The 13,289-nt window shown below is 33.3% G+C and overlaps 1 pseudogene; it reads right to left on the bottom strand.

Moving 5' to 3' along the window:
- Positions 1-4,112: 4,112 nt before the first annotated feature.
- LOC111992599 (protein DETOXIFICATION 19-like) lies at positions 4,113-12,350 on the bottom strand (annotated as a pseudogene).
- Positions 12,351-13,289: the final 939 nt, after the last annotated feature.

Genomic DNA, 13,289 nt, shown 5'->3' on the forward strand with positions numbered 1-13,289 from the left:
AAAAATTCTATAGTAATAGTTACATCATAACCATTAATAGGAAATGAATAAGCAAATATCATGGGTTCCATAATAACAAATAATGGAAAAACTTAGTGTGAGATGAAGGGAGAGAGAGAGATCTCAGCTAGTGCAACAAGATCATTATGATGCCAAGACATGCTCATGAATATAGTGAGTAATGAGAGATATTTCAGGTAGTATGAGTAGTGAGAGTCATTTGTGAGTAGTGTGAGTAATGAGTGGGAATGTATAGTAAGATTGCTGGGACTTTCTGCTGGGGTTAGCTGAATATTTTTTAGTAGAGCTATAAGGAGTGTTTTGGGTTAGGAGCTGGGAACTTTGTTTCTAAGCTTGAAACTAAGAACTCAGTGACTTTTTAGAGCTAAGAAAAGGCTGTTTGCAGAGAGGTTAAGGAAAAATCTTGGTGTGTAGTTTAGTGAGTTGGTTGTTGAAGCATTAATGGAAATCCTATTTATAGTTGGTTTAGGGGGTAATTAGCAAATAATCTTTGCTAAATCTTCCTCAATCTTCAGGAAATCCTTAGAGAATCGTTCCCATGATTTTAGTAAAGAGAGGTAAGCTCAACTTTTAGAAAGTTCTTGCTGTTTTGGGTAATAACAGCCGGGTTTTTGGCTTAGCATTGAATGCTGATTAGCCTTGGCTGATGGGATTAAAGCATGCTTTAGGCTGATGATATTGATTATTCTGCAACTAGAATCAGAACTCTCTAGGGTAGGTTGTGTCACCCCAAGCTAGTTGTTAACCTTGGAGCCCTTGCTGAGAACTCTACTGAGATCCCCTTAATGCCCTCCAAACCACATTTTCCTAAGTTTCCTCATTTGGGGTTCATGTGGTTGGTTCATAAACTAGAGAATACACATTTTTAGTATGAAAATGAGCTGATTTCATGTTGTTTCGGGAGCTTCAGTGGCCTGGTCATGATTACTCTTGATGTTTGATTGGCTGGGTTGGAGAAGAAAGAAGGGACAGCTGGCTAAAGCTTCCTAGCTTTCTGTCACATCAATTTCAGCTTTATGTCATGTGAGAAATGATGGGATTTCAGCTTGTCAAGGAAGGATTCATCCCCTGGTGGACACGTGTCCGTCTTCTGATATGATTGGACAAGTTGGGACTTGATAGGAAGGGGCTCTAGCTATTCAATTGTTGCTGAAATTTGGCTGACTAGTTCACATGTTTTCCAACTGCTGGGATTTGTGTGTGGGCTGGTCTGACCCAACTGAGCTTTGTACATAAACTTCCTTGGGATTGGTTATCCCTACAAAATGAGTAGTTTTGCCGTGGATGATATTCATGGGCTTTGTCATTAGTTGATTATGGAAAGAATAGATATAGTTTCGATAAATTTTGTGAAAGCAATATTTTTTGAGAGATGAGTAATTTATATTTCCCACGAGTAGGGATTCAGTATATGTAAAATAAGTGTTAAAATAATATTTGATTTTGTAAATATGTGTCAAAATAGCATTTGGACTTTATGAAATAGTTGCCAAAATAACATTTGGGCTTTGTAAAATAATGCCAAATTAGTATTTGGGCTTTATAAAATGATTTGAGATTTTGTTAAAATATTGCTGTGTAGTAACGGACTTAGTAGACGTGTCGTATCGTAACTGGTTTTGTAAATGGTGCCACATCGTAGCGGGCTTTGAAGTTACCACGTCGTAGTGGACTTTGAATTTGTCACGTCGTAGTGGGCTTTGAAGTCGCCATATCGTAGTGGGCTTTAGGGAGTTTGGGCTTCCTTTGGGTTTTGCCCGTAAGCTAAGTGATGTTGGGCTTTGTGTGGAGATAGTGTAATTTTGTGGCCCAATTTTGGTAGTAATATGGTGAGTATTATTTGTGGAGAATTTAAGTTGAATAATATGTTGGATGTAATAAGTGATATTTGTGCGAGGGCCCAAGGTAATTTATGGGGTTTATATATGGAATATTTGTGATTATATATGGAATATTTGTGAAGGCCCAATAACATGGAGAATATTTGAGTAATATGTGGGAATAATTTATGGGCTTGCGTGGGTATTTTTGTGAGTGGGCTAATGAAATTAAGGCCGAAAATTTGTACCTCAACAATGTACCATTGTGCTAATATAAGAATTGGTATATTCAGACTTAGAAATTCTCAATATATTAAGAGTTGGATGCTATTGGTTGTTTAACTTTGTTAGTATTTTGAGTGCTAACTTTAATGGAAGATGCTAAGGTTTTTTTTTTTTTTGGGAATATTTTTTATACATCTCTATAGCTCTATAGCTAATTAGATAATATCCCACGCGATACATGGATGCTTGGTAATTTCATTTGGAAATAATTTCTATTCTTTTACGACCCATATATAATATTCATTTTGTTATATTTTATTTATGATATTTCCTATAATATTGCTGAATTCTTTGAAGTTTAATATTTTTTAATTCATATTTTATAATTTTTCCTTATCATAGAAGTAATTTCCGACTATTGAGTGGGTTTTCTTTACTAATCTATATACATGAGATTGGAATTGCATAGTTATTAGAAATTTCTTAGACTCTATACCATAGTATAAATTTAATATTTAAAATAATAAAATAACATCTTGATACAAGGTAGACTTTATTTCTAAAACCAAACACTTCCTCAACCACTTCATTCTCACCACCAAATCTTAAACACTTTGTTCATAATCTAAACGAAAAAATAAAAAATAAAAAATTATTTGTGTACCAACATAAAGAGAATGTAATCAAACAAAGAAAAATTGGCTAAATATACTTCCATTTATCAATTTTCATTGCCTCTCATAGGGCCAAAAAAAAAAAAAAAAAAAAAAAAAAAAAAAAAAAAAAAACCTCTTTGTTAAGGATGATGGCACAAACTATACGACTGCCATCATTATATATAGTCTTTATAATGATAAGAAACCTAATGACATGACGTTGATTTTCAGCAATAATGGAGATATTTTTAAAAACTTCTGGGGGGGCCAAGGCCCCCACAATTGTACATAGTTTTTCACTTGTCACTAGATTCGCGAAGGTTATCCTAGAAAGTATGAGTGTGGCTCCAAGGTCACTGCACTCGCACCCGACGCGGTGTGCGGTGTGCAATGCCGCTGATCGCATGTCTGTGCCATGTCTTATTTTATTTTTTTTCCTTCTAGGATTCATGCCAATTCACGCTGAATCAGGTTGATTCTGGCGGAAATAGGTGCCGAAATGGTTGATACAGCCTGTTTCGCCCGAAACGGGCCGCCACCATGTCGCTAGCCTCCATTCTTCTGCTTTATGTGGCCTTGAGAGAGAGAGAGAGAGAGAGAGAGAGAGAGATAAGGATGCCACAGCTTCATGTGCACTTACTGGTGAAGGCAGTAAACTGAGCTCCTAAAACTGTGACAAATAGAGCAAGGGAGAAAGTTGTGGAATGTTGATAGATTTTTGAATAGGTGTGCTAGTAAAAGCGACAAGGACTTGAAAAGTCAAAAAGATAGAAAATGTTGAAACTTGTGAAAATAGTAAAAATTCAGGTTTTGATTCTTTGATTTATTACCTTTAGCCATCAGTTTTTATTATTCTTTAATACTTTGATTTTATAACCTTGTTACTTTTTTTTTTGGAAGGAAAATAATTTAATATTATAAATATGTTATTGGGCTAAAATTGGGGCTGTGTAAACATTATAATAATAGATATAAATATGCTTTTAAATTTATTAATATATGTTTACCATTACTCTTAAATTGGTATATGTTTACCATTATATAAAAAGATATGATTAACAATATATAGAAAATAAAAATAAAAATATTTTTAATAATTTTTTAATCGCTGCATCCTATATTACCCGCACCTTATTTTTTTAAAAAATTGCCAAGTCCTGCACTCGAATTCGCACCCACACCTTTGCTTCATAGGAGTTATCACCAAATTCGGTGAAGATATATTCAATTCTACGAGATCTATGTCAAATATGGTGAAATATTCGTCAGACCTCATGCTAAAACTTGTCACTACAAAATGCATGTGCAACATAATGTGTGTCATTGGTCATTTATTAGTTCACCCAAGCAGGCCATGTTGTTCATCTCTTTTCCGCAACTTCTCATTCAATTAAACCAAAACTGGGTTTTCTCTATTATCTTATTTGCGGAGGCTTAGTTTAGCCCATTTGGTTCGCAGTATAATTAAAAAGAGGGCAACAGCTTGGCTGGAGAGGCCACAGATCAAGCCAATCCACAAACCCTATATAACATAATGCACACAAAGGAAACATTACAAAAGTTTTGTAGTTGATTGTTTCTCAAATTTGTGAAGATGAAAAATCAAATTTTGTACGTCTATCACTACAACAAAAAACTTTTATTGCAACGAAAAAAAAACTATTGCAATAGCATTAGAGTCATTGCCATAGTTGATACAATATGTTGCAATAAAATTTGAGGTAATAGGTTTATACAACAAAAATTTTTGTTGTAATAAACTCCAAATATTTTAATAATAACTTTGATGCAATGATATATATACTGTTGCAATAAACAATTTACTATTTCGAATATCTTGTAAGTATAAGCTATTACTTCATGAAACTAATTGTAATATATTGCAAATAATTGAATAAAATAAGTCGGATTAAATTACTGCAATGATATCTTTATTGTAAAAGATAATTAATTTATTTTGTCACTGCGGTTGACTATGAAATAATTGATATCAAATTATTGCAACGAAATATTCGTTGCAATTATGTGTTTGTCATTGTAATAGATTGTAAAAAAATTAATATCAAATTATTGCAATGCTAACTTCATTGCAATAAGCTATTAGTTCGAAATTTTCGTTGCAATAGATTGTAAAAACAATTTGTATAAATTTATTGCAATGATTCTTTTATTTTAAGTTATTGCAACAATTTTTCCTAATATATTATAACTTTTATTGCAACTGAAAATTATAAGTTATTGCAACTTATTATTGTTGATGCAATAGTTTAACACTTTTAAGTTATTATTGCAACCATTTTAACTTGTACATGTGATATTTTATCTAAAACTACTATATACATATTTTGTTGTATTAACACTTGATGTAATAGACATTTTTTGATGTAGTGTATGCAAACATGTTTAACTGATGAGTAAATACTTTGTTCATAGTATCATGATATAAGCTCACCTTAGCTTGCAGACTCGTCTTAAATCCAAGGGCGCATGCAATTGGTAAACCAATGATATAGAAGGTCACCAAGTTAACATAAACAGCCAAGTGCTGCCAACCATATCCTTTGGCCACCCTTGCAATGTCAAAACCATTAGCCTTGAAACTGAAAATGTAAATTTGTAATGATCAGGTAGATAGAGCGTATTGTAGAAAATTGTATGATTCAGACTTGAAATGACAGCTAGAACTGAATCAATGAATATTGAAATTGAAAGCAGAGGAGTCATTGAAGCAAATTCCTTAATGATTTCGGAGCTATCATTGAAGAAACTAGCCCATATATTATGACCAAATGCAATAGCCAAAACAAGTGTGACCCCAACAAGGAGAGAGAGCTTTAGACTCACACCTATGGCATTCTTTGCCCGGTTGGGATGGCCTGCTCCCAACTCATTTGACACTCTTGTGCTATCATAATAAGTAAATTTTTTTCAATATTTGGAACATATTGGAGAAAAGACAAAGTTTACCTCTAAACTAGTTTGAAGAATCTCTTCCAACAAATTATGTGGCTTTTAGAGACCATCCACATGTACTTAATCACAAGCCTTGTTAAGTCTTCTCAACAAGTCACATGACTATTAAAAAATTAATGTTATAAAAAGTACATGTTGATGGTTATTTCAATCATGGCATAAATAGTGGGTTGGAGGAATTTTCCTATCAAGTTTTGTCAACTGAAAAGGAAATGCAGAGCTTAAAAAGAATAAGACAACTTAAAACGAAGGTACTATACAAACTAACCTTGCAGCAGCACTGAGACCATATGAGGGCATGAAAGTGATAGCTGTTGTATTCACGCTGAAGTTTTATGCCAAAAAAGAATTATTAAAGCAAAAACATCAAGTCTGTAACTGATACAGCTAGGGAAAATGATCGTGAAGCTTACCACATAACAATCAATGAAGTGGTTGTTTCTGAGTTTTGCAACAATCCTGCTAAAAGAACCAGAATCTCGAAAGCCCAATAGTCCAAACAAACAAAATTTTTTAATTAGAGGACTTGTGAAAGTTATAAGATCATGACTGCTTATGATACCATGTCTTAGGGCTCAACTTATGTACTGGGGTAATTTTAGTCACAATGCTAATTTAAGTATGGACTGGGTTCTTTTAGCCTGTTTAATTTGAGATCAGTTTGAAATTTCATTTGGCCATGGTATATCAATAATATAAAGAAAAATTTCTAAAATTCAGAACACTTCATCAATCATTGGTGAGTGTTTAGTTCATATTTACTATCTTAGCAAGACTACCTCATATTTTGTCATTCTAAAATATATTCTCACATCAAAATAAGCTATGTCACAGTTTTTTTTTATTTTTTTTTTATAATTATTATAAAAGAAAGGCATAATCATTAAGAATAGCGGACACAATAGAATTAAAAGCGCACTTACCATACCATTACTGTAGAGGGAAGGGCTAGTTTCAAGCTTGGAAGAATAAATTGGAATGATTCCAATGAAAATCCCCCCCCCCCCATGTATGCTCAAATTTCTTTGTACAAGTCACATACATGGCCAACATAAGGACTGAAAAAACCCCCCCCCCCCCATGTATGCTCAAATTTCTTTGTACAAGTCACATACATGGCCAACATAAGGACTGATAGCCATAATGAAACTGAAGCTGCCAATGGAGCTCCCACAAAACTGAGAGATGTCCAGTGTACTAAAGCATATGCAATGCCAGTATGAATAACCAATGGTAGACCTGTGAATATGACTAGGGGCCACAAAATAGATTGTGTCTGAAAAAACCTCATGATGTTTTGCAGGAAGCCATATGCAAATAATCCAGGAATGAGAAACCTTATATAGTGCGGCCATCTTTGCAATCTCAGTTTCTTGATGAACTATGATTAGTATAGGTTCTGTATAAAACCATATAATGGCTATGATGATAGAGAAGAGGAAGGATATGATACAAGAAGCTTGTAGATAAATCCCCAACAGTCTGTATACTTTTGCTCCAAATCCTTGCCCGCAAAGTGTCTCGAGGGATCCACTTAACCCAATCTAGAATGAAAAAACAAATAATAATAATGTAAGAGTCAACTATGGAGTATCATTGAATAGTTAGCCTTTAATCGAAACCACATTTCGGTTCGGTTTCGTTTCGGGTGGACAACATCAATTTCGGTCGAAACCCTTGGAGCAGCAATATGTCTTAACCATGAACCAGAATAACAAGTATGGCAGTGAATTTCTATCAAAATCTTCTTGGGCATTCCACCAGGAATCCTAACAAGTATATGTACTCCTAAATACTCTATAGCTTTTTAGTTTATTTGGATATTTTGAAGTGAAAAAGAGGTTGAGGCAAAAGGATCCTTTGTCCCCCTACCTCTTTGTACTGATTATAATGGTTTTCACAAGTTTCATATTGCAAAAAAGAGCAGGATGGAATGGTTTCATGTACCATCCTAAAAGTAACAAAAGTGAATCTGTTTCACCTATGTTTTGTTGATGACTAGTTGATTTTCTATGCTGCTAACAAAGATTCTATTGAGGCTAATAATCAAATTTTAGTAGAGTTCATGCACTCAAGATCAGCTGATACAGAGAGTTCTATTCGAGATTGTCTTGTACAAAAGAAGAACATAACAGCTAAAATCAAACACAGAGTATGGGGATGATGATCCAAAGGGTACAAAGAATTCTGCTTTGAATATTGGTATCCTCAGGATCTGTTTGGTTGAGGGAGTGGAAAAGTGGGAAAATGAAAAATTAGTAAAAGGATGGAAAAGTGGGAGGATAGAAAATATTTGATTTTTTTTCGTGTGTGTTTGGTTGAAGGGGTGGAAAAGTGGAAGGGTAAAAAACTCTTTTGTTTGGTTAGAGAGAAAAAGGGAAGAATAGAAAATGTAGTTTATATAAATTGACTATTATATCCTTGTTACATAATAGATAAGAAATATATTTATTTATACTCATTAAATAATATAAAATTTATCAAAAATTATATTTTTCAATGAGAAGTGTTACGTCCACAATATTTTTCGCAATACTTTTACAACAAAATTTATGTAAAAAATTGTTACTAGTTCTAATTTGAACGCATCACTAAAATTATTTTTTTACTCATTACTATTAACTAATAACAATCTATTACTTAAAATTTATTTTGAAAATATTATAGTAACATTTTTTAAATAGGATTTTTTATTCTTTATATTATTTCTCCTTTCTCTCTTTTCATTTCATCTATACATTTTTTTTTCTATGCTATCTCCTCCACACACGTCCTATCTCTATCCCCACACCCTTCTTTTTCTTTTTCTCCCTCATTCAACTCTCAAGAACGTGCCAGCAAATCCTTTCTCTCTCTTTTTTTTTTTTTTTTACTCTCTCTCTCTCTCTCTCTCTCTCTCTCTCTCTCTCTATATATATATATATATATTTTTTTAACTTGATTCCTGAACAGTCATCCCCAACACAGTCTAGATGGGTCATCTTTGTCCCAAAGCAGTTGGCCCAGCTGTTGCCGTCGCTCATCTTTGTCCCCAACGCAGTCCAGATCGGTCAGATGGCTTCTGTCTTTTGTCTTTTGTTTTTTGTTTTTATTTTTTTGTTTTTGTTTTTATTTTTTATTTTTTGCTTTTATTGTTATGATTTGATTAATTTTAAAATTGTGTTTTTGAGTTTAGAGATGTTTGAGAGAAAGATTATTGTGTTTGTAGCTATGAGGGCATTTTTGTAACAGTGATGTGAGAGCACTTTTCTCTCCACAATTTTCCTCCTGATTTGGGAGGATGAAAATTGTGGGCTCGAGAGAGAAAATTTTCGCCCGGGTTTTTCATCCTTAGCATTTTCCTTCTTTTGCCAAACAGTAAAAAACATTGTTTTCCACCTTATTTTCCTCCCTCTGTTTTCCATCCTCCCTATTTTCACCATAACCAAACACAGTGTTAGTGTAGCCCTCTTTTGTGTTAGTATTTGCTAGTGCCTAATGGGTTAGCTTTGGATGCAGGTATAGTTTTGTTTCCTTCTGTGTTTTCTTCTTTTTTCGGCTCATGCAACTGTACCACACTGCTTTGATCATGAAATATTTTCATTGTTCATTAAAATAAATTTAAAAGTAAGAATTATGTCACTTCAATGGTATTTATGATCACCCTCATTTGGTCTTAATCATTCTGATGGTAGCTTGAGGGTCTGTTTGATTAGAGGTGTGAAAAAGTTGGAGGATAAAAAAATTTGATTTTTTCTTGTGTATGTTTAGTTGTAGAGGTGGAAAAGTGAGAATGTGAAAAATTCCTTTGTTTTGTTTTTTTTTTTTTTTTTTGGATGGGAACTTCTTTGTTTGGTTAAAGAAAAAAAGTAGAAGGATAGAAAATGTAGTTTATATAAATTGACTAATATGCTCTTGATACATAAAGGTAAGAAATAAATTTATTTATACTCATTAAATAATATAAAAATTTACATTACACAAATTTTTATTATTTTTCTTTATTATTATATATAATATAAATTTTATGGGCAATAAAAATTGTATTATGTATTAACTTTGCTGGGAAGAAAAACGTGGGCAACAAAGTTTTGAATATATAAGTTCAACAATTTATATATACTAGGAAGAAAAGATCTAGTTAAAATCGTGGGCAACGTCATAAAAAAACGTGGGCAAAATTAATATTGCTAAGCAAAACAAAAACAAAGAAAATTAAGATGAGATTATTACCTATAGAAGGAAAAAGAAAAATAGAAAAATAGATGTCCTTATTATTACTGTTGAGGTGTGAAGATGCTTGTAAAGAGGAGTTTGAGAAGATTGATGATGAGAGCTAAGAAAGTGGGAATTAGGTGAAGTAAAATTGTAAGAGGAAAAAAAGAGAGTTACTTTTGTCTCTCTCTCTTAACAAACATCTTCACCCCTATTTTCTCTCCATTTCGGAGTGGCAAATTTTGTGTCGGCCTAGGTGAAAAATGCCTGGCCCCACCTAAGATTTTTTTTCCTTCCCTCTTTACCAAACAACACATGAACTTATTTTTTCTTTTATTTTTTCTCCATTATCTCCATTACCTTGACTCTGTCATGAACTCAATAGTTATAACACTAAATTAGAAATATGTTGTTAGAATTATATTTAAATGATTAAATTTACTATTTTTAAACTATTTAATCTTTTAAGACCATCTATAATTTATTAAATATTATTCGAGGTTGGTATCGCAGGACTTAAAAAACAAGAAACATAGCTCCAGTCATGTGGACCTTCATTTTTTTTTTTTTTAAGCTATGGCCGAAAATAACAATCTTTCTTTGATTTTTTTTATTTATTTTTTTCTTTCTTTCAAATTGTCTCTCTCTTCTGTGGTGGTGATGGATTTTGTGTTAGTTGTGGGTGGTGTGATAATGGGCATGGTTTAAAAAATCGGGCCGGGCCTGCTGATTTAACCATTTAACCGGTATGGCTGAACCGGTTATTGGCTGGTTGTGTTGAGACCGAAAATTACACCCTTTTTGACAATTTTTTCCAACCTAAAACTACGTTGTTTTGGAGAAACCTAACCCTAAAAACTCATATCCTCTCTTTTTCTTTCCCTCACAACCCTCTCTCACACTCTCAGCCTCCGTTTCCTCTGAATTTTTTTTCTCTCTCACTCTTTCTCGTCTTCTCTGCTCAGCTTTGAAATTTGGTGGTCGCCTTTTTCCCTCACACGCCTCTGCCTCAGCCTCCTTTTTCTCTCGGCCTTGCGGTATTTTGAGCAGATGAACGAGCTTCAAAGGACAAGAACTGAAGAACACTGAATCTTTTCTCATCTTCAGTTCTTGTAAAAGAAACGAAATTTGGGGAAGAAGCAACGCTGATCTGTTGTAAAAGAAATGATATTTTGAGAACATGCTATCTGTGGAGCAGGTTGAGAATTGAAGCAAGTACTGACTGAATGGGAAAAGGAGAAGAAAAGGAAGGTCGGTGGAGAATTTAATGCAAGCAAATTTTGAATTGATGAGCTGATTCACAGGAAAAGGTAATGAAAGTTGGGGGTCGGTAGATAAAATTTAATGCCAATGAAGGAAGGTGGAACAGTAGGGGAGTTACTTAATGATTCTGATTAAACTTCTATGATATAAATTTTTTAAGGTTTTCTTAATGTATGGGCACAGCCATTCATTTTTGGAAATATCTTTTTAAAAATTGAAAAAAAAAGGACAAAATAGATGGCTTTAGATTAAGCGGATCCAATTTGAAAAAGTTGAACTTTTTCAATTTTTGAAAAAATTTCTAAAAATAGATGGCTTTTTTTTTCTAAAAATAAATGGCTATAGATTAACCGAATCCAATTTTTTAAAGTAAATATTATTAATTAATTAATTTTTTTTTTTTCCGGCTGGTAGTGATGGTGATCGTGGGTCAGTGATATATGGGTTCTCTTTCCTTTTCACGGTGGATCGTGGATTGCGGCTGAGATTTGTTCCGGTTTTGGATCATGGATCGTGGTTGGATCGCTGCTGATAATTTTTGTTTTGTTTGGGTCTTAGTTGATCTGGTGTTTTTGGTTGATTTGGTGGGTTTTGGGTTTGTGATTGGGTTTTGGGGCAGTGGGTTTTGGCTTTTGCATGGGGGTGGTGGCTGGCGGTGTCTGTTGTGGTGAGGGTGGATTTTGGTCGTTTTTGTTTGGAAAAGGAGAGATACACATAGAAAGAGAGGGGAAGAGATGAGATTGATAATAAAAAAGAATTAAAAAATAATATTTTAATGAAGACATAAAAATTATAAAATCTTTGCTGTAGGAAAACTAGATAAATAAAAGAAATGAAGAACATGAACATGATAAAAAGAGTTACCAAGTTTCCAAAAAAAAAAAAAAGATAGAAAGAGTTACCACGACAGAGAGGCCTGTGACACTTGCCCACGAGCTTGCAAGAGTTGCACTGGCAAGCTCGAGCTTACCAAGGTGGGCGGCGAACATGACAGATATTAAGGTTATCAAGTAGCAGAAAACATTGGTGAGAATCATTGGTAGGGAAAACAACAATTGGGTCTTGGCCTCTACCACATCCAACACATTCTTACAACACCCTCTATTTGTTTCTTCTTCTTCATTGTGATGGTGATCGCTAGCCTCTAACGAGGGTGCAGCACTATCTGAACTTGTCTTTGGTGACATATTTGGTTTAAGAATTCTTGTTTTTCTTCTACAACCTCTTCTCCATATAATCTTCTTAAATACTACATGTCAGTCTTACTAGGGTTTTGACGGATTGAGATTAGGTCTACATGTCAGTCTTACTTGGTCGTGCGGCCCAATCCAATAAATGCGCCACTCGATCCGGAAGTTGTTTTTTTCTTGTTTTTTAATGAAACGTTGATCAGTTGATGCAATGTGAGATTTTTTTTTTTTTTTAAATGAAAAAATAATTAATTTTCATTTTGTTGACTTTAACGTGTTGCTTTGTACCTATCCTTTATTTGGTAGGAAACAATGAAAAAATCTCTAATCAAGGCTTACAGAGATTGATCAAACTTTCTTTTTATTGAGAAATAATTTAGAAAGATACTAAATTCTATATAGATGGGGTGTAAAACTCATGTTTTACACCATCCAATAAGTGATTTCACATCAGCATTTTACTTAAAATTCAATATATTCTACCACACCTAATAACATCTCAATAAATTCCCAATTTAGTTGAATTTATATATGGGTATTAGAATTAATTAAGTGTGATTGTGTTTATTCTTAAATATGTGATAAGATGATGTGGCATGTGGCATGTTGGATAACTCATTTAGAGATACTTTATAATTACAAAGATAGGTGTAACTTAATTGACATTTTTTAGTATTTTTAACAAAAATCTTCAGGATTCAATTATTCAAATCTCTTTCTCCATGGTAACATAGAAAAAAAAAATCAATGGATTTGAAAAATTCACGTGGCTATGAGGAAAACCGTTATTAAAAGACATGGGAATAAAGGCCCTATTCCGTGTTAACTTCAATTATTTCCATCCACTTAATTGTACAATGACTTCGATTAATACCATCCACCTAAAATGAAGGAAAGTGAAAACATCGTTGTAAAAAAAAAGTTACATTAAATATACACCACTGTAA

The sequence above is a fragment of the Quercus suber genome, unplaced genomic scaffold (genome assembly GCF_002906115.3).
Source record: "Quercus suber isolate HL8 unplaced genomic scaffold, Cork oak 2.0 scaffold_471, whole genome shotgun sequence".
Lineage (NCBI taxonomy): Eukaryota > Viridiplantae > Streptophyta > Magnoliopsida > Fagales > Fagaceae > Quercus > Quercus suber.